Source organism: Globicephala melas, chromosome 2, assembly GCF_963455315.2.
Source record: "Globicephala melas chromosome 2, mGloMel1.2, whole genome shotgun sequence".
NCBI lineage: Eukaryota > Metazoa > Chordata > Mammalia > Artiodactyla > Delphinidae > Globicephala > Globicephala melas.
In genome coordinates, this window is record NC_083315.2 from 131,086,404 (window position 1) to 131,109,914 (window position 23,511).

Below are 23,511 nucleotides of genomic sequence, written 5' to 3' on the forward strand. Positions count from 1 at the left end.
GCCATTCCCTAGCATAAGCATGTAATCATCTCAAAAAATGTAGCATGGCAGAGAACAGGTACAAGCATTTTCTGGAAATATGTTTGTAAAGGGCAGACTTTATAATAGGTATTGTTTGTGTTAGGATCTTTTGGGCATGTACGATTAACAAGAACTCGCAGTTCTGTTGATCCAATAGGGCCTTGTGCAGGGGTTCAGGGGACAGGGCCCAAGAAACAATACAGGCATTTTTTCCTTATACGTGCTGCTACATCATCAGAGAAAAGCACTCTGCTATTTAATCCATCATAGTTCCTTTTGACAGATATTGTGGCTGTCAGCGCACCACATCAAAACATATGCTCTATCAGAGTCTCAGCACTAGAGAAGTCTCTAAAATAAAATTATCAAACGGCATCATTTATTGAGGATGACAATCCAACCACAGTCACTTTGGGACTCATCACGCACACAAACACCGCAGCACTGGTTGTACACGTGAGCTAGGGGCCCTGCAGGTTAAGCCCTCTCCTGTCTACAAGACACATTTCCAGGAGAGAAGTAAAATGAAGTTTCCTTTTGCAACAGAGAGAAATTTCCATCTTTGCCTGTCAGATTGGAAACCTGGAACACAGTGCCAGGTGCCCTGTGAGTTTAGCAAATACTGACCCAGAACAACGAAGCACTACGAAGTTTGGTTTTCCTCCTACTTTTCCCCTGGGAATGGTCCCACTGCCCCTTGCCCAGTCCCACAGACTTGACTCTCACCACAATTTGAGTCCCTGGTCCCAAATTGACTATGCAATACTTACAAAGGCTCCAAGAGGTAAAATGGGCCTCATTTACCTACAGACATAGTTTTATTTCAGCGACTTAATGTTGCTAAGAGTGAAACAAAGCATTTTAATGCCCAGGACAGTGGTGGTCACTTTTATATCTCCTTTATTGAGCTAGTGTCTTTGCCTTTCTGTAATGTAAACAGATTATATAAAGACATCATACACAATGCAAAGAAAATCCAAACTACCTGCTCTGCTTCAGAAGAGAATTGTGAGAATTAGATTTGTACAAGTATGAGTTAAGCTAAAGCAGATAGACTATAGTGAAACCTACAAAGTGTTTTTACAATATTTCTGCTATATATAGAAATTTTTCTATTAGATTTCTACTTAATAGAAAATAGTGTTTATTTTATTTAAGTGTTAATTATTAAGTTATGTGCAATTTTAGAGACCAGGCCATTGAAATATATAAAAGGCAATTATTGAAAGGTAATCTTAATCAGCTGTTGTCAACCTCCCAGTCAATAAATAAGAAGCAAAAAATTTTAAATACATTGGAAGTTTAGACGAAAGGAAGAATTCTTGGCAACGTAGAATGGTAAATACTAGACTCTACAACAAATGTCCTAAATTTCTATCCCCAGGAAGCTCTAAGTTTGGGCTGTCTTAGATGGTTTAAAAATTTTGTCAGAGTCATAAGGAACGATTTTAGATTGCTTACTGTAGTCCCGTCCGACAATATGGGTCTTCAGTCAACACATACACTAGCAGATGGCTGCCTGTTAAGGAGTTCACAGTCAGAAGCTAACCCTGGATAATGGACTTGATAGCTTTACGTTTCACATTCATAAACAAAACGTGTACTTTTCTCTACATGACAAGATGGCTGCAATAACCACTCTAAGATAAAAAGTGGTATAACGGATGGTGAGAAAAAAAAATTAATACCAATAAGATTTCTAATCTATAGAGAAAAAGGCAAAGGGGCTCCTGAAAATAAAAGTTATTTGTTCCTAAGCCCTGCTTCTTTGCTTGGAGCTATTTCTTAAGAAAGAAGCTGCTTCCTTCCCTAACCATATAAAACGGATCCCTGAAGTTATTTATAGTGTTCATGGCCTGGAGGCATCACTCAGTTCCCCTACCACAAGCCCAACCATGTGTTACTATATTAAAAAATGTGAAAAAGTAATTATGGGGTATGGGAGCCAGTGTCTGCAGACACAACCTGCCAAAGAGGAAGTGACAGGAAACTTATGCTCCTCGTTGCCGCTCAAGCACTGCCCAGGCTCCAGGCTCAGAAGAGAGCAATCTGTTCCAAGAAATAAGAGAGGAGCCTGCCCTGGTGAATCAGAAATATCCCTGTTTCTGACTATACAGTAAACTGGTTTCCATTCCCAGGTCCCCTCCGTTGGTCAGACTTTCCAGTCATGTGGAGAGACCACTCATGACATCCTCCCTCAGCAACTCAGCCAGCTGCCTGCCTCAGCTCCCGCTGGACTGGGGAGACTGGACATGTAAGGTCCTGGACTTGGACGAGAGGTCAAAGCCACTAAAACTGGCCCCTAAGATCCCATCCTGCCACTCCTGGGTACTGATTTCTGCCACCCTGTCCTAAATCTAGCTTCACTCTTCTTCTTGCCACCTCCACCCCTGGTTCCTTGTCCTCACATAGGATGTGATGATCCGCCCAATACTGATTTCTGGCCCAATACTGATTTCATGTTCACAACCCCCTCAGCTCTCCCCTTAGAAGATGGGCTCTACCACCATTGGGATACCCATGTGTTCTAGCCCTGGGGTCAGAGAGAAAAAGTATTCCAAATATCCCTAACCTGAACCCCAGAGAGCAGAAACTTATCAGGGAGAGAAGTCTACATTTCTGGTAGAGAGGCTGGTGTTCCCAAGTGGCCTCAGCTTAGGAAATGTTCATTGAGAGAAGTTACTTTTCCTCCCAGGCCCTCCATCTGCCTCTGGTCTAAGCTACAGAAGGAGTTCCCCTCTGATTCAGGAAAAGAGAGACAAGCCCCTACCCTCACAAGAGAGCCCCGGAAGTTTGGAGAATCCCTGCTATTTCAGGAAGGCTTCATCTGGAGGTAAATAATTGTTGCTATCTCTTTACTCAACTTGATTGCCTAAATGCAGCATTATATAAACTTCCAGAGAAGCAAAAATTTACCCACGCACAGCAAAATATCTTCTAAAAACTGATTTACAGAAGTCTTTTCCAAATAATTTTTTTAAAGAAAAGTGAGTCATAGATGACTGAGAGTGCAGAGGCTAATGGGAGGCCAGGAAAATGTCCTCCTCACTGCCTTTTTAATATAACTAATACAAATTAAACTGTTTCCCTAGTTAATACTCTATGAGCATGAAATGTAGTTTTATATTATAAACACATAAAGCTTGAGTTCCATTTTATTCAATACATTCTGCAGTTTTAGAATATGAGTAAATGTTGATTTCTAAAATTCCCTAAGAATCTTCCCTTCAAGTTTGTTTTTCAAGTCTGGGCAATAACATATATAGAGAATTTAAACAGATATCAATTGATACAGCTGGAAAGAAGACTTTAAAAATCAGAGAAAATATTCTTATAAGGCCGATCCATGGCAACCTTCCACATTCAGAAACTGGTTTATAGCTTTCTGAGATGCCCTGTTAACCTCCCAAAGATCTTTAGACAAGCTTAAGTTATCTCATTATCCCAGTTTTCCCCCTTTCATCTTTGCCTCCTAAATCCGTTTCTTTACCACTGTAGTATCCACAATGCCACCTGCTGGTTATAGGAAGTATCTCCATGGCTCCCAGCTCTCCTTTCTGGAATTTACTTAATTAAAGCCAATCAATGACTGCTAGAAAAGCCACAGGAACATACGCTTAAGACGAGAGAGATACCAATTCATGGAGGTTTAATATGACCCAATATATTCACCTGAGACAAAAGTCTGGCTATTTTAAAGACAATATTTTAAAAGTTAAACTGAGTATTTGCAATTTGCTTCATGCAGGCTGGCAATAGGGGTCTGTGTGAGAATATTTTTTAAAAAAGGAAGAAAGGAAGGGAGAGCGGGGAGGAGGGAGGAAGGAAGGAGAATGGAAAGGAAAGGAAAGGAAGAAAGAAAATGATGAGCAAGGCTAAATAAAGGATTAAAAATTTTCCAAATTTCTTTATTTTCTTGTACCCACCAATCCAGGATTTCTACTTTTTCCCTTTCTTAAACAAGTATCTTCTACTTTTAAAAGATACGAAATCTGCCATCATAATTGGTTAGATGAGAATAAAGCTTTAACTCAATCCCTTGACTTTGATTCATAGCAGTTCCTTCTCCACCAAAAGTTACAGCCCCACCTCCCTTAACCTGGAATCTAAGAGCCAGCACACAAATGATAGTCACAAAAGCATCTACAAGCATGTGTGAATGCAATGCCCCTCCTCCCATTCTCAACCTTTCAGATGGTTCAACTATTTTCCATGTGTCAACAATGTGCCATTTGCATCTCAGGCCTCAGCCAGGCAAAAGATAAGAGAGGATAACCTTTAGAAACCCAAAACTAATGAATATGAATGAGGTCATTCTTGCAAGCTTTACTGTAGGACAAAGTAGCACACAGGGAAAACATTTTTGCTTCAAGGCTCCTGACAAGCATTAGCTAATCAAGTCTCCTAACTAGCCCCTGGAGTCTAGACTGGCAAAAGGTCATTATCCCTCTAGCTGGTAGGCAAACTAAGACACCCAAAGGTTACCATTTCAACATCAATTCCATGTCATTGATATTCTGAAGTGACATTGGAAAAAAGATGCTGCAAGAAGCTTCTCATTGACTGTAAGTGCAAAACAGAAAACACGCCCAAGTCGGGAGGCACTAAAAGCTTGGATGAGTATTGAACCAACCATTATTTGGTAATGATTTTATCAGAGCATATGATTTTAGAAATATAGATTCTCTACCTAAATAAAAAATACTTGCAAGATTTAGATTGCAACTGAGTAATAATTTCAAAGAAAAGAAGTTTCCATATTTAACAGCTCAGGATTTATTTGAGGAGTTGGTTAGGTTTCTCTCTTTTACCCCAGTCCTTCCCAATTAAAGGCTAAACACGGAAACTACAGAAAGGATAAAGATCACAAATGTGATCATCAGCCCTGAGCTCTAACTGGCACATCCTCCCATTTTATTTGTATTTGCTTTCCTCTTTCTAAAAGTATAAACTGAACCCTGACGTTTTTCTGCCTTCTAACAAATTCAGGAACTGTCAAATTTTCCCTTTTTTTTTGTTTTTTCTTTTTAAGTCTATAAACTTCAAAATATCTTCTGTCAAGTTGGCAAAGCTCCAGTCGGCCCTTCACCACTGCAATTAAAGTGATTTTTCCATCTGAATATAACCTGACATGGAGAGGAATTATAAGAGCTCTATATAAATCTATTTTGATAGATTAGTTACCTCAGTTGAGCATATTTTTATACTCATCACAAATGTTTATACGTCCTCACAAGATTCAGATTGTTCTAGGAATTGTGAGTCAAAATAACAGCGGTGGTCACTATGTAAAGGGAAAGCTGAATTTAGGATGCCCCTTTGAAAGCAAGCAATAACCTAGAAAGCAATAAAGGAGGCTGCCACTGCCTTTTATTTCCCTTAATGTTGATATAACACAAAACAAGCTAAACCCACAGTAGAACTAGACAAAGTCAAACAATATATTCAACTTCGAGAAGATGGTGCAACAGGGAATGCTGTGTTATAAAGCATTACTCTTACGTCATCACTATTTCCAGAAAATGCTCAAAGTTCCAACATTTGTTCACTTAATACTGGATTCACTTCTCAGTCGAGGAGGACCTTGGGAACAGCACACTCAGCGCTCAGCAGTTATTTGACCTATTTTACTAATGTGTTTGGGAAGGAGGTTAATTAACAGTGGATGGCTATATCCCTAAGCTTAATTTTTCCAACAGCCCTGCTCATAAAAGGAAAAATTGAGTATGTATTGAAGGAAGCAAGCAATTAAGTTGCACAAATAGTGAGCTCATTGAACTGCAGCTGACTTCTATCATGTCAAAGAACAACTAAACACAGAAGCAATAAAAAGATTGTTGCCACGACCACCACTGAGAACCGACTGGCAATAAAGATGAATAACTTCCTACTTGAAGATTACTTGATTAAAGCTCTTTAGAAACCAAATGTTACACATAGGCATAAATGGAGCAAAATATTTTAATGTGTGTTTGGCAGGTTCAGAAACATTTTATAGTCAATTTTAAATGAAGGTTTATACAACAACAGTAAACTCCACTTAAAACGGCCTTTCCAATTGCTGTTCTTGCAAGCAAGCTGCAGTGTTCCTGGGGAAGGCTTGAACCATAAAAGTCCCATGCCTAACAGAGTAAGGGGAGGGCCAACCGGGAGCGGAATTCCACAGGACCAGGTCCTCTGAAACCAAACCCAAGAGCAGAGCCAGAAAAGCCCATTCAGATGGCTGTGACCCTTGAAGGCAAGTAAACAGACTCCCTGTAGCAATAACCAGGAAATCTCTCTCTCCCCAGCAACCCTCTGCTCCCCTGCCCACCTTCCAAAGCTCCGAAAGGTCAAGTTTTAGCCCAAACTGCCCTTTAAGAAAGTTTGCTCACGTCTAGGAGTTCAATACAGGCTGGCATCAGAACCGGCTCCCAGGACTATCAGTATCAGTTAGGTGGGACAGGCATGATTTGACCAGGAAAATGTGTCTGACAGAGGATTCGGCTCTCAACTTTCAAGTGTCTGTGGACATGTCTGGAGATTATCAGCCTCTTCGAGGGCTGGACCCCAGCACTTAACTGCTGCCTTTAGAGGGGATACCATGGAGAGTTAAAAAGATGGAAAAGAGGAGGACTTTGCTGTCAAAGTTGCTTATAAGCTAACATCAAAAAATAATAAGCCACCCTTTGCATTGTTGCCCTCAAACTCACTACTGTGGAGAATTAAAGCCAGTCTGTTGAAAGTAAAAGTCTGCCACCCCATGTCTATCCTTTCCCCACCCCTGCTATCCCCATCTCTAAAATGGGAGGGTGGCTGACAAGGTGCTTTTCTTCTGAGCTTTTCCCCTCCGCTTGGTCTTCAAGGGATCAGAGCCTAGCAAAGAAAGTATGGTGGGCCATTCTCGCCCTTCCTCAGCTCCAGCCCTCTCCTCCCTGTTCAGAAATGATCTCCTACAGGCCCTGTTTCTTCTTTCTGTTCCACACAGCACCCATCAATGTACAGGGTATACGGTAGGTGTTTAATACATCCTTTTTGGCTACTATCAGCAGGAAAGACTCATATTTATGTACTTTTTGAAGAGTTATTTTATCTTACCCATTCCTGCTGAAATAATCAAAGGAATCGAAACTGGAGAAGCAATTGTGTGCCACAACTTGGGGAAAAAAAGGAAGCATAATATTCTCCATTTTCTTGGGTGGGAAATGGGACCCAAAATGCCCGGAATAAATTGTTAATGCTTATATAAACCACATGGTGCCTTAAGTTCACAATCTAATTAGATCCACCCATTATACACTGTTTTCCAGAGATTCAGAGCTGAATCTGCTGCCTGGGATTTTTAAATATTTAATTTGGGGAATTATAACCAAACCAAATTCATATGGCAAACTTCAGAATGGCTTTAGCAGATGAAAAGTAGATATGTGGAATTTGGGTAACACTTTTCACTACCTTTGAAGAGGACCAGTCATTGGATATGTGATATGCAAATATAATAAAAGAAATGAGTTAGGAAAGAGTTTGAATATTTATATAAGTTACATCTCATTTACAGGAAGAAAGCACAGTGGTATAGTCCCTTGCTTCCATTTTGGTGTCTCCACCTTGAAGCCTTGCATTGTCTTTGAACTCCAGGCTCTCAGCTAAGACTTTCTAACACTGTGCACCAGAATTCTGGAGATGGAGTAAGTTGTACAGCACAGGAAAAGCGGTGGAGAAAGAAAGTCACAACAGTTCAGAGGTGGGAACCGTCTGCTCTCTGGAAACCCCTCCAGCCTTAGGTTCACTATCCAAACTCCAAGACTCTTCAGTCCCCCTGTGTTAAAAGAACAAGAAAAATGCCTAGGAAAGCACACAGTTTCCTTCCTTCTCAAGGAGAGGAAGCAGCAGAGGTAGCAGATGCCCATGTGTAGCCATCACTTCCTCCAGGGCTGGTGTCCATTTCCACCCACTGGATTGGAATCTGGCAGCTTTGTAACTGGCGGGAGATATGTGATCCAAGAATCCATTTTGGCTCCAAGTTTAGCCTTATAAAGGCCAGTTCTGTCTAACTGTGAGAATCCTATAAGCATTTTTAAGGATTTCAAATTGCCTCATCCTCAAGAGTATAGCCGGAGAAAGGGGATTTAGGTCAAAGAGTCTATCTCAAGGAAGGCTCAAGATACTCTTCAGAAATACCTTGAGATTAGGGTAAAACAGAAATATGTTCAGAAGTGACAAAAAGAAAATATACCTTTTCTTCTCCTCCTCTGAGGAGTCAGGAAGTGTCAAGATCCTAGATCAAAAGCAAAATAGGGTATAGTTCTAATAATGGAATCTAGAATAAATAACTGTAACAAGCTTGTCTTCAAAAAAGAAAGAAATGGTATATATAATCAAAGTATTAAAAATATCACTTTAAGCATTCATTGTTTTCTCCTTCAAACCTTCTCCTAAATTTGCTTATCTCAGCTCATGATTTCTCCATTTACAATCACCTGAAGTAGAAACTTCAGAGTATTTGTGTATCCCACCACATCCAATTCTAGATTCTGAATATCTCTTGGATTACACTCTCACTTCTGCTTCTACTGTCACTGCCCTATGTCATGTCATCTATACCCGGGTTATTGTAATAGCCCCCAATGTATCCACTGTCACCACTTGCTTTCTCTCTGCCCCAAGTCTTCTTTCACATCCCTAACAGTTACCTTTCTGAGGTACAGTCATAATCATGGCACACCCTGTTAGTCCAAAAGTTTTTACTAGCTTTCTGGGGTATTTTTAGAATAAAGGCCAAATTTCTTAGCATAGTATTCAAGGCTACTAATAAACTGAAATTGTTCTATACTTCAAAACTTACCTGCCATTTTCTCTTCACACACAGCTAATGCTCTACCCAAAACAGACTCACCTCCTTTCTCAGATCATGTCATGGACTTTCACACTTCTAGAACTTTGTATTTTTCTTCTAGCTTCATCTATTCAAATCTTGCTTCTCTTCTAAAGACTAATTCAAATGTCGCACCTCGAGGAAGCCTTATCTGATTCCAAGGCAAAACAGATTGCTTCCTCCTCAATGCACACATAACACTTCGTTTACCCCTTTGTTATAATGTTTGTCCCAATCTGACTTGTATTCACTATTGTAGAATTTTCCATCTCTTCCTAAAGAACAGAGACAGTAGTTAATCCCTCTAAAGATGGTCCCGGGTGCCAAGCATGGTGCCTTAAATAAGGCAAGTACTTCATAAATGGTTCTTATACTAGAATTGACCAGTATAGGAATTATGAATTTTCACTAAAAGCTAAACCATGGATGAAAGACTAAGTTGAGAATCACAATCAAGAAGACTTGGTGGGAAGGAGGGAACCTCAATAAATGTCACCCAAACTGAGGACAACGAATACATCTTTCATAAAAGAAGAGAGATGACCTAATCCATTGCTTCTCAACATTTCTAAATTCACACATACTTGTGAAGGGTTTGACTCTGACTGAGAACTACCATCCTGACCAAATGGAGAGACCACCTCTTTTTCAGCAGTAGAGACTTAAGTGCTACATTTAAAAGGGTTCAATCAAGGCTCAACAGATAAACACCACAATAAAAAATTATATATATATAAAAAATACAAATATCATAAATATATAAGTATTATATATGTTATATATATACACACGCATCTGAGATACTGTTTCATTTAAATAGCTCTACACACAGAGATCTAATGATGTCATAATAAAACAAATATTTAGTTCACATTTTTGCCTTCATTCCAAAAAGGGAAAAAAAGCCAAGAAGTAAAACCATCTCCTTAGCCTATTGGCATTAAGTAATCAAATTCCCTGCTACTAAGAAATCTGAGACAGACTAATTACAGTCCTTATTCTCGCCTGGAATGAAAAAACGAACTCAAACTTCCAAAAGAAAATCATAATTTTCCAACATCTTTCTGTCTCTACCCTAAAACTTTTAAGTCAACTCTTCCTGAGATGAATCACGTTAAGAAATGAATCTCTTAATTGCACCATATAAGCTAAACAGTAAGCCATGACCTCATCACCCTGGATGTAATAAAAGGGCAGAGACACTCAGGCATTTCAACAACATCTTAATTCATGCACTGTTCTGGTTTATTATAAAGCAGGCCCGTACGCAGGAAGACATTTTTTTAAATGCTTTTATCTTCGTTTTGCATGTTAGCAGATCTCACGGTCTCGTACCTCTGTAGATAGACGCCTGGACTGTGCTAAAGCTAAGCAGGCAGGCCAAAGAATTTATTTGAGAAAGAAAGAAACCCAGTCTTGAAAATGACACAAGGACTCAAGATGAGCTAAGAGTTGAAGGACCTCAAGCTACACAATTACTCAAGCCAAAAACACACAAACAAACAAAACCTGGGACTGAACAAATATCTGAATGCCACAGCCAGACAAGAGAAGAAGCAACAGGAAGCTGGTATAGTTGAGCTTGAGAAGAAAGACTAACAATACAATACTACGTCCCTTGCGTGGCATATCACTTTCTGAGTCTTGATTTACCACGAAGTCCTCTTTCTGATGATTACTAGTAGCATTATTATTTTGCTAGAAGTAGCATTGGTAGATTCCATCTATACATGGAGACCTCTGCAGAATGCATCCCATATGAGCACAAATCTCTATCTACTCTGTATCTGGTACCAGTGAAAAATTATTTCTAAAATGATGGTCTGATGAGAGAATAAATTATTTGGATAATTTTTCAAGAAAGTTAATCTTTGTGTATGGAAAAGACTGTATTTGTGCCATATCTACAAGTAACTCCAAATATAGATATTTCAACAAGAGTTAACACTTTAGCCTATCAAATTACAAAAATGCACTTAACTTGTTTAGGATGGAAATTGCCCCAGCAGATCAAGGTGGTACAGAAAGGTACAGTCACCATCAGAATCAATAGTATTCAATAATTCCATAGGCTCAAACACGGACCTGGAGTGAACAGTCTTCTTCTGTATCATTTCCTAGCCACATTGCTCTATTGTTTCCAGTGTTTTCAGATGGTGCTATTGCTTGCAAATAGCGGTAAGCTTGCAGTTTTGCATTCCACTGCTTATCACTGTCAGAGCCTCTACCAATGGGCCTTCTGTTCTGAGTGTCCCAGTTAGAACTGTGCCTCCATCTTCAAAGTGTGCTCATAGGAGAAAACAGCAAAGTTGAAAGCACATAGCCCTGGGTTCATGATATCACTCATACGGTATCCCATAGAGCAAGATGGTTCCAAGAACTGTAGTTTCACCATCTGTAAAAAGGGAATAGCCACTTTTACTTGCACTCTGAGACTCAAGAGCTATGAAGCAGTGACTTATAATATAAGCAGCCAATTCTACAGACAGATGCTTTAGTAAAAATTAGGCATACATTTTATGAGAACTGTTCAGAAATAGCCGAGCAGATTGTTAGCAGAGACCAGGAAGATTCTGCTTCATAATCAAGATTAAATCCCTTTCTGTGACAACACCAAGCTACAGTGTTTGTGACTGATGTGGCCTTCATATTACTAAAATTAAGAAAGGTGCTCTGTTCTACTGACTGTGGTGTACATTATTTTCAACAATGTCATTTCTGTAAGAAAGGGGAAACAAGGGGGGAAAAAAGGCCTCTTATAAAAATCTTTTGTCCAAGCACCTTGGAAGAGCTCATTTCTGGGAATGGCCTAGCACCTTTAGAAGGTAACAGCATTGGGCTTCTCTGGTGGCGCAGTGGTTGAGAGTCCGCCTGCTGATGCAGGGGACACGGGTTTGTGCCCCAGTCCGGGAAGATCCCGCATGCTGCGGAGCAGCTGGGCCCGTGAGCCATGTCCGCTGAGCCTGCGCGTCCGGAGCCTGTGCTCCGCAACGGGAGAGGCCACAACAGTGAGAGGCCCACGTCCAGCAAAAAAAAAAAGAAGGTAACGGCATTGTCCCAATCAGTTACAAAGAAGTTAAGGAAGACAATACTCCTAAATCCCACACAGCTGATGGAGTTATTAGGATATATACCATTTAACAAAAGCATTGATGTGAGGGAAACATAAACACATGAAACTTTCCTTTCTTCCTCCATTTGTTCAATGCTGAATGGCCGCAAAAGGAAAGGAGGAAAGGAGTTTCAACTTCCCGGGGTCATCCCCCTCCTGATAAGAAAGTTCTTCTTCACAAAGTAGGAATGAAGAAAAGCATGTGCATTTATACAATTTCTAAGACATTTCAGGATTCCCTAAACAGAAAAGAGTATGTTCAGAATACCTAAAAACAAAACAAAACAACAACAAATAAAAGTTGAACTTAATTTAACTACAACATTGGCTGGTATTTCTAGAGGAATGGAGGGATGATAAAGTGAGAAAAAGAGATTAAATATTCAAGACTACGATAATAATCCATGAACTTACTTTACTGCTATTTCAGGATTTTTTTCCATCAAATTTTAAGTACATAAGAAAACCGTATGCATTAAGGAATCAGGGACTGAGATATTCTTGTTTTCTGTTTTCACTGTTTACAAAGCAACCTTGAGCAGCCCTAGTTTATCTTTGGCGCTGTGTTTGCTGACTTGTTTAGATCAAGTTTTGATACTTGTGTCTTTAGCTGACCATGAAAAGGCAGCTGGCCCAGAGAGGCCAGAATCAGGGAGAGAGAAGTTGCAAGGCTTTATCAAGTCATCCGAGAGGCCCTGTTGTGCTCATCCTTTGTAAACAATAAGACATGTCAGTGTCCCTGGTTGCTGTCATTGCTGACAGTTCTCTAAAGACCAGTAAGTGTTGAATTCTTTAAAGGTGGATTGTGCCCAGTGAGAGAAATGATAGTGTGAGATGAGGGGGCCTTCGTGGATATCTGAGTACCTTGGGAAAAGAGAGGAATTAAGGCTTTTCACTCAGCAACCTAATGAAAACTAGACAAATAGTCTTGCATTTAATATATAGTTTCCACCAATTCATGCTTCTTTTGTTAGGAACAATTCCAGCCTGTATAGGAAAAGAGACAGTTAGATATAAAGAAATAATTTCTCATTGACAAGGGAGCTTCAGGTAAAGCAATGCTTATGAAAGGACAAGAGACTAAGTTTATATTGGTAAATTTCCATTGCACAACCATTTCATTGCTTTAACTTCATAGACCCCAAAACTTTATGTCCTTGAACAAGTAATCAAATGCAAAAGGACAGAACTAAATAATCCATCTGGGATAGCCAAGACTGTATGCAAAACACAAAGAATAAAATACAAGGCTTTAAGGAATATGAATGAGAAATTGTGGCAAAGAAGAAAAGGATTTGAAAATAAGTTACAAAAGCAGTATCTAGTGCTTAAAGAATAATGAACTTTACATGCTCTGCTGTAAAATCCATAAAGGTATCTTTTGAACAAGGACTTATTTGTGTAAGTTAATTAGATCACAAAAAAATCCCAATTCATACCATTAGTCACCATTTCTAACCTCAGACTTTTAAAATGTATAAAATGAAGATCAAATTATTTTCATGGAAACTGGTAACGTGTTGAGGTAGAATAAACTCCACATGAGGTATCACAATCTCATTATAACAGCAACTGGTAACGTTATATTCAAGACTAATTTTGCCATGACATTTAACCTATAGATTTTGAGGTTAATCATGTTTCTGAGGAAAGGAAATTTCCAGTGTTTCTATTTTGTTCTTCCTAGGAAGATTTCCTGAAAACATCTGCTCCATCAAATGATCTAAAATGTCTGAGAGGACAAAATGTCTTAGATCCACTTGTAAAATATTAGGCTCTAAAACTTTGAGAAGGATTATCCTTTCCATGTCAAATTCATCCCTGAAATAAAGATCATCTCCACAAACAAGTCCAGAACCTGACAGTATATTATTTAACTTGGATTTTTACTCGTTTCTATATAATAAACACTATTGGATTGTACAGAATTATAGATTATTCTTCCCAAGTTTGTTCTTTTTACCCCTTCAATTTTCTTGATTGAAACAGCCAAACCATATCTTATACAGCTACAGTCCAAGCGCTGAGTCTGAGAGTCCATCTGATCCATAGAATGTAGAGAGCAATTTAAGAAAGAAGTTTATATATTTCTATTAACTAAATAAAAGTCAACCCATTTCCCTAATTTTCCTATAAGCAGAAAAATTAAAGACCTATTGTCATGGCCTAGACAGACACTGCTGAGCAGCTTTCCAAAGAGCAAATGGTAAAAATAAAATAAAATGAAAAAGATTTGCCTGTCATGGGAGTTGGTCAATAAAATGCAACAGTGTTTATTACAACATTTAAAGTCTGTGATTAAGAACACCAAAAGGCCTAAACTAGAAAGGTTTTCAGCCTGTAATTTCCCTGCAGTCCTGGCCTGTACTTCCTTATGAGTTAGCTCAGCAGGGCTTTTTTTCCATGTCCATCATCAGCTTGTAATTATTGCCATTCTCAAAGCTATGCCAGATGGGTCTTTAGAAGCAGGCATGCAGCTTGTTTATGAGAGAAAGAGCTGTAATATTACTCTACACAGAGACCTATCTGGTCCTACTCAAAGAGCCCCGCTCCTCCCTCCCCCCACAAGTCACCCCCAGCACGATTTTTTCTTCCTCCCCTAGACAACCCTCTCAGTTTCAGCTCCCTGTCCCAGCTGAATGGCCTGCTGAAGGGCTGGGACCATGGGAGCCAAGAGATATCTGTATCTTAAAGCATATGGCCTAATCGTCACCTTTCACCATTCACATATGGAAATGAGGTCAACACCTAAGGGAAAAGAAACTGTGGACTCTCTTTCCCCTACATATTCTTGTGCAGAAGCTCTATTTAAAACAGCAGAACTGCAAGTCTACCTTTCAGAATACAGATCTGCAGAGATACCACAACTCTGCCTTCCATTTCTCTTTTCCAGCAAGTCCTCATTGGCTAGAAGTGACATTCCCAGCAAGATTCTCCCTTTACTCCCTTTGCCTGGTAGGAAGGATAAACATTTGCATGAAGGTTGAGGTCAAGGAGCTGTGCAAAGCAACGCAGGGAAAGGCAAAAGCGCCTAACTGGGGTTCATCTGGTGATAGGCCCGGGGTGTTAGGTATCCCAGAGGGCCAAGCAGAGCTTCAATCAGCAGTTAATGAGGCAAGACCTGCAACAGATAGCCACTTTTAACTTACAAAAGCTTTTAGATGTCTCTGTTTACTTTGATCCATTTCAGTTAATTTGAGCCTGGTTAAGGTGCATTTTCCTCTTTTTTTTTTTTTCCTTTTTTTTTTTTTTTCTTTTTTGGCTAGATAAACCCTCTGTTCCCACCCCATCTCCACCCCCACCACCCAAACAATAGGATCATTTACCAACTTCATACTTAAACAAGTTTTGAGATCTTCTGTCAGGGTCAGCAACAGTTATACAAAATACAATGCAAGGAAGGCCGGTACCAGAGTCTGCCTATAGAATGGTAATTTCAAAATCCCACCAGTGAAAGATAAATGAAAAGAAAAGGGCGGGACAGGAAAGGCTTGATTTTCAAGGGAGATTTAGTTATTTGTTTCTGATTAGGTGAAGTACGCGTTCTTTTATCCCTTGTTATTTTACCCATGATGACCAGAGAGCTTTCTTTGTTACAGTGGTTCAGAGAGAATAAAACTAATTTACTGGAATGTGAAATAAGCCAGAAAGAAACTGTACCTGAGGGTCACAGACGAGGAGGTCACTTAACTGGCCATAGTTTCCAGGCCCCCGGGTTGGGGCTGGAATCCCGTCTGGGAAGCAGGAAAGGCCTCCTGCGCTGAGGGATTTGTATGTGGGTCTGCCTGTTAACGGGGATGTGCTGGTGTAACGAGCTTTTAATTAGGTCAGCTCGGTGCTTCACCCCACGGTCCTGTGGGCCCGCGTCTGAGGAACCTTCCCACCCACAGGTGCGGATAACAGGGCCGGAACCCTTCCCGGCATGCCCTGGGCGACCTCGCTATCGCAGCATGCCCTGGGCGGCCTCGCTATCCCAGAATGCCCTAGGGCTGCCCTCGCCTCCACCCTCGCCCCTTTCCTACTTGGTTTATATCTTTCCTACATCCTTCCCTTATTCTCTCTCTCCCTCCTGTACCACTTCCCAAAACACCTTTCCCTTGCTCAAAATATCATGTTTGAGGCAGGTGTGTATTTAAAAAGAAAAAGAAATTTCTAGTCATCCAGCTAGCAAAATTAATTTAACAAACACAACACACATGCTCAGGTTTGATTTGAGAGAGATACATATATATATGGCTCAAAAATATACTTTTCTCAATTGAACCATATTCCTGTTCTCCACTCCCCACCCCTGTCCTGACTTCTACTTTTCCAGGAAGTATTATGAAGACGTGTAAGTTAATGGAAGGGACAGGATGAAATCTTTCTGCACTTTTGCCCTTAAAGAAATTGGAACTACTTTAAAGTGTTCTTTTTGAAATCCTGTCCACTGAAGACCCCGAGGAATCATCAGGAAAGTACAAGTTAGGAAACACAATTTCTATTTTGAGCCCTTCTTGTTGGGACAGGGAACGACTAGGTACCCAGCTTCGAGCTAATGTTACCTGCCAGGAAGGGTGTTAGACACTGAAGTTTCTTTATCTGTAGCTCTCACATTAGAGCCTCAACAGTAATGGTTTTCATTTATTTTGCTCTTTACCAAGTCTTTAAAATGAAAGTAAGGCTAGTTTATCACTGAAGAACATTGAACTCTGGTTAAGAGGCATTAAGATCAGAAAAAAACAAGTCCAGAGATTTTAAACCATATTGATGAGAAAGGTAATAGTAACAGCTAATATTTACTTAGTGCTTATAAGGGACAACTGTGCTAAATGCTTTAGGATTCTGCAAATTTGTAGTATGTTTCATGTATAAGCTCACTAAATTCTTTCAGTTAACGATGGTGGCAGTTGCTAAGCTATAGCAAGTTATTCCTTTCATTCACAGTCTAGGGAGACATGACACGGGCATGTTGAGTCACTCAAAACAGGCTCAAACCACCCCAAGGAGTTTGCTTGATGAAAGGTTTTCCTTTCCTTCAAAGCCACTTCCTGTGTCACATGACCTGTATCACTCCAAAGATAATAACACTTCAGGCTTCCAGAACACTTTTATCCAAAGATCTCGAAGCATTTTCAAATGTTAATTAAGCCTTCACCATCCTGGAAGATAGCAATGCCAATCTTGCTGTTTAAATACTGCGTTCCAGAACACAGGTTATTCTAATCACTGAGAGGGAAATGGAGGCCTCTCTGAGCAAATCCAGTGTATAAGCCACCACTCAAACACTGATGACACCCAGAATTGCCCTATGTCTCCTGGGGAACCACCACAGCATCTCTGTTCTAAACTGTCCCCTGCTCCCACTGGTTGTTTCCCTTGGAAGAACCACATGGAAGAAAAAAAGGGGTAAGCAGAAAAAAAGGCTTTCTAATAGTTCCACTTTGCCTAGGGGTAAAAATGTATTTTTTTTTTAATAGATAAGCGCTGTCAACAAACAGCTAGGTGCCTTTGTTATGTTTCTTTATTTATCATGATAACCAGAGGGGAAAAAATAACCAACTTTTCCCAAGGCTTAGATGTGACTATTAAGACTTCAGTTTACCTGTCCTCCTGTTTCACAGGCATCATGGACCTCTCTGATACAGCCAGAGAACAGTCAGGTTTCAGGCAGTTTGTGTATCCTTTGGTCTGGATAAAAGAAGACCACGTGGCAACCAAGACCCTTCAGGATTTGCCTTTTTTTCCAGCTTCATCTCCCTTCACTCTGCCACGCTGGCTTTCCCTCCATCCTTCCAATAAGCCAAGCTTTTTTCCTACCGCAGGGCCTTTGCACGGGATTTTCCTGCTTCCTGGGCTGCTTTATCCCCTATGCTTAATGAAACTCCTACTCTTAGTTCCCAGTTTAAAGATTACTTCTTCAGAGAAGACTTACCTTTCTATTACTAAATTAGCTTCTATTAATATTCTCTCTAATGACAGACTGTTTGGGTAATAATTCATGAGATTTTCTTTGTTTAATGTCTCCCTTCTAGATTATAAGCTCCACAAGAATGGGAACTGTGTCTGTTCTGTTCACCACTGCATAACCCATGCCTGGCATTTTAGATAACCTCGAAAAACAGCTGTTGAATAAATTAATGAGTGACTGAATCTTTTAGCGTAGTTGGCAAATCACATTTTTCTTTTGAAGTGATATTACAGGGTAAAGAGGACAAGAGAGAAATAGATATCAGAAGTTTGGTTGCAACCGTTTAAGGTCTTAGTTTATTTCTATCAATACTGAGAATAGCAAGCAGTATTTGAACTATTTCAATAAATACAATTTTTACTATATAGTAAGCCTCTGGAGTAGGTGTTTTACCTACATATTCTCACAATAACCTTGGGAGGTAAGATACTATTATCCCCATTTTGTGCTCATGAGGACTAAGTTATTCTCCCATGTCTCAGAGACTCCTCCTTCCATTTATTTGTTTATTGAGCACTCACTATTTACCAGGCGCTGCAGTGGCAGAGTGATGAACGAGACAGTCATGGCCTCCTTTTGGAGCCTCTGTCTTTGATCCTCCATGGCAATAGCAGAGTGCATTCTGACATGTAGTTGGTGCTCAATAAATACTTAAAAAGTGTGAATCAGGTTTACCAAAAAAACCCTCAAGAACTATAATTGAATTCCTTCATAATTTTGAAAGTTCCACAATACTGCTACAATACTGGTGATCATTACGTGACTTTGCTGGAGGACATATGGTTTACCATTTATTCTGTAAAGATGTAGAGTGCAGAAAGAGGTCACAAATCACTCCAATATTCAAATAAAAAATACAGTGATGTCAATAATGAGCTTTAATTAATGGTGTCATATTGCAGCCAAAATGATCTTTCTAAAATACAAATTAGAAAACCAGGTCATGTCTCACCCATGATTTATAACCTCCTAGGGCTTCCCATTGGCCTTGGGATAGAGTCCAGTCTCTCGATCTTCTTGACGTGGATGACAAGAGCTTGACTCCCTCTTGGAATCATGTCTCTTCTACTGACTACACTCACTACTCTGCAGACTTTATAAAAAACATTTAACTCCTCCAACACCTCTAGGCCTTAGATATAATGTTCCATCTTTTAGTAACACTCTCCCTGCACTCCCCACCATCACTCGCACTCTTTGCCTATGTTGAGAGGATGGTTTATTTGCGTGCAGGATTTTTACTGGGCAGTGCTCCTAGGAACAATACCCGTGAATGGGGAGGGAAGCAGGATTGGGCAGAAGGAAAAACTTATCTGCAGTGCAGGTGCAACTGAAGCCTCAGCTGATCTTCTGAGGAGCTCTGGAACTGAGATGGCCCTTCAGAGATGTCTGAATTAAGGTAAGAAGATGGCCCTTTTACCTCATCTGCCCCTAGAGATAGAACCTTGAGCAAGGCAGCTTCCTTCAGCAAAGGGTGATTGCCGGGGAAAGACCTCAGCTGAGAATCATCAAAAGGCAACACTACCGCCAGCAGGGGAATGAGTGTTTCAGTCCTTAAGGAGGATCTGGGTGACACACCACAACATCCATGACAGTCTGGTTAACTCTAGTCATCTTTCCAGCCTTGACCTAAATATCTCTTCCTCCAGGAAGCCTCTCCTAACTCCCTAAACCTAGAAGATGCTGCTACAAAGCACCTGTTGCTTCCTCCTTGTGGCACGCTTCACATTATATTATAATCGTCTGTTTATGGGTCTGTATTCCCCCAGGAAAGTATAAACCACATGAAAAAGGACCTGGTGTCTATCTTACTAGCCTTCTATCTATCAATATTCAAATAATCATGAACAAATTAAAGAATGAAGGGCAAGTTAAAGACTCCATTTTTATTTCTTAAAAATTTTACACAAATACCAAAAAGTCAGAAAGACTATTCATCAAAACATTGTCAATTGTTATCCATTGGTGGCAGTATTACGTGTGGTTTTCCTTTATTACACCTTTCCATATATCTAAGTTTGTATAAGCACATGTGACTTTTAGAAACATTTTTTGAAGTGATAATCATTTTGAATAAAAAGACATGACTCTTACTATAATAATAACTAGTATCAACAGACTCATTCCTTGAAGTTATTTTTTACTGGAATTTATACTCCATAGAGCAGTTTTATGTAAATGATTTTGTTTAATCTTGACAAAAAGTCAACAGGAGAAGAAAGGCAAGTATGATATTCTGATTCCTACTGGACAATAGATAAAACCAACCCCTTCAATCAGGAATAAGTTAATGTACCCTCACAGCCCTGGAACCCAGCTGTCTAACATTTCTTCTTCTTTTTTTATAGATTTTATTCATTTTTTAAAATTTTATTTATTTTTATTTTTGGCTGCGTTGGGTCTTCATTGCTGCACACAGGCTTTCTCTAGTTGCGGCAAGCGGGGGCTACTCTTCATTGCGGTGGGTGGGCTTCTCATTGCGGTGGCTTCTCTTGTGAAACATGGGCTCTAGGCACACGGGTTCAGCAGTTGCGGCTTGCAGGCTCTAGAGCACAGGCTCAGTAGTTGTGGCACACAGGCTTACTAGTTGCTCCGCGGCATGTGGGATCTTCCTGGACCAGGGCTCAAACCCGTGTCCCCTGCATTGGCAGGCAGATTCTTAACCACTGCGCCACCAGGGAAGCCCTAACATTTCTTCTTCTTCAACGTATTCATATTTGATGCAGTCTTGCCAGGCCTTGGGGACAACAGTGATACAGAAAAAATGAAGCCATACCACCGTATCATCCCTGAGTCTTTACTGGCTGCATTCCCTGTCCTCACTTTTCTCTCTCTCCCTACCCTTATTCATGAAAGAGAGTATAATGTCTTTCCTGTGGCCTTATTTTCATGATTTGTTTGCACAAGCCTAATCTGCAAGGCCAGCTAGAGTTGAAAGCCCTGTTTTCCCCTCACATCTCATGTCCCCCTTCTCTCCTAGAATGATAATACTTCACATATGGATAGCACTTTCCAGAAGGCTTCCCCATACATCACCTCACTGGATCCTCCCAATAAACCTTTGAGGTCTGCACATCAGATAGCATTACCCCACATTTTAAAGATAAGGAGACCAAAACACAGGTTGCGTGACTTGCCAAAAATCACAGTTAGTTACTGATAAACAAAGGACTAGAATCTGGGGCCTTACAGAAAAGCCCAGAACCCCCTGTGTTTTTGCTTTGATCTTGTAGTCTAGCATATGACCCGCTGATAGGGCCCTGCAGAATCTAAAACTGGTTACAAACTAAACTGATGAGAGCAAGATTGTATGTTCAACTTCCAAGTGGCCAGTTGTGATGCTTGCATTGGAATGTGTGAAGGCATGCAACAGACCGGCAAATGGGACGTAAGTTTCAAATGGGACTAGTTAAGAGTGTGTATATGATTCAGTTCAATTCCATCACCATTGTGAGTTAAATACCTTAATTACCTGTTCTTTTAAGCCTACATAAATATATTCATACAAATATATAAAACAACCTTCCTTAGAAAGAGACTATACAAATCTATGTTTCTATAATTGACATTTTCTGTCATCATAGTTTTTTCTTGGGATAGTCCCAATTTATACCAATTGTCCTGGTGCGATTAATGGCTCTCCCTTTCCCACAAAAAGAAGTCCCAGTGTGGAGGATAATTTATGTGGCCATCCTATATACATCTCACAGAGAACAAATGTGCAATTTCAGTAGACACTGAGCGGTATTGATTTTCAACGTGGCAAGCCCCAAATGTTGTAAGAAGGACTGCTGTTATTGAAATACACTGCTGGAAAAATTCCCAGTGTTAAATGGCCTTCGCTAAAGACACAGTAAGACACACATCCCTTTGTGTTCTGCCGGGCTCAAGTTTTAAAATGTAGTGAAATTCTGGCTAGCTTCAATCCATTTGCGAAATCATTTTGGTTTTTCTGCACCTCATTCCCTCACCTGATATTATATCTTTGTCTCATTGCCTATCAGAAGTGTTCCTTTCCACATGCATTTTAAAAAATGAGAAGAAACAAATTAGAATTCACATTATTTTGGCTTAAAATTATAATGCCTCCTACATTTCCCAAAGGAATCCTGCCAAAGAAATGGCCGAGAACAATAGCAATTTGCCAAAAGGTAAGAGGTAAGATTTTCATGGTAATTCCAACTCAAGCCTTTGAGCTTATGTAAATCTTTTCCTCCGTCTATAATGTGGGGAGAATACCTGCTCTTGAGTTGCTGAAAAACAGAAGATGCGACTCACACAAATGAGGAACAATTGTATTTTGCTCTCCTTAGAAGTCCCAGTACTGCCTCAACAAAGACCTGGTCCTTGTTCTCAGAAAACTTAAAAAATCTTGTTCCAAAGGACACACTCAAGATAGCACATAACTAAACACTAAAAGTATGGGTTCAAAAAGCAGTGTGTGTTAGCCTTAGGAGAAGGTGCCGTGAGTTGGAGCAGTAAGCAGGCAAGTCAGTGGTAATACTTTCTCCCAAAGGGCACCCCAAACAACTCAAGAAAATTATCTGAAGGGTATACAGCCACTTCTCCAAGGTCTCCACGGATTTATGTTCAACAGAACTTTTTCAGATTTTAGATGCAGGCCCGAAGTGACTCAGGAACTTCATGAAAGACCTCAATTTTTTTTTAGATTAACCCAGTTCAATCACCTGAGCAAGCAAAGATGGAAAAATCTACATTCTGTTGAGATTCTTTGATCCTTTTTTTACAAAGCGCTGTCTTCCACTCTCACTGTAACAAGCACGGACGGCAGTTCTTTCTGAGGTATATGTGTGTAAAGATGGTGTCTAAAAGACATGCGTAAACACATCCCAGCCCATGTCCCAGTAGAAAACAGACAGGAAGAGACAGAGCAACCTCAGGTTCTTTGAAGCAAGAATTTAGCTATTCTGTGATAATACATCTCCCTTACAGTCATTAATCTTCCCGCATTACTGAGCACCTACTAGGTTCCCTGACCAGGCGCCATGGTGAAGATCTTTGCCCTGCAGGAATACCTGAATTGGGAGAGTGACTGAAATAGGGCCCCTAGCCAGACACTAAATGAGGCTCTTTATACAGGCTAAGCCTTAAATTAGCTTCCCATTTAGCCCCATTTTACAGATGAGGAAACAAATGCTCCGAGAAAGTATTCTGCCCAAGGTTGCAAAGTGGTAAACTAGAATTAAACCAGGGTTTTCAGGGTTTCAAAGCCTCTGCGCCTTTTAACCATCCCAGGTTTGCCTTGTTCTCATTTTAATTGCGATCCCTGTTAGCTGGCACTGCTGAAGAGAAGGATTTGATATCTGTATGTTTTTCCCACCAGGATCCTCCCAGAAGAAGATGTCCTAACTTCAGTGCAACAAAAACCTGAGCGATAACATCAGATTTTGCCAGAATGGAGTTACATCCTGGCTGTCATACAGAAACCCAGGCCTCCAACAGTGAGCACACTATTATGTCACATTCTTTCAACAGCTCCAGGAGAACAGAGGAAAACAATGACATGGGTAATTTAAAATAATAGAGGATTTTTTAAAACAATCCTTTGTGTCT

General features: G+C 40.1%; 1 long non-coding RNA gene across 1 annotated transcript in view; it reads right to left on the minus strand.

Moving 5' to 3' along the window:
* The window catches only part of LOC132596772 (uncharacterized), a 217,789-nt gene that overhangs the window by 38,059 nt on the left and 156,219 nt on the right, over positions 1 to 23,511 (minus strand). The gene's annotated exons all lie outside the window — the stretch shown is intronic.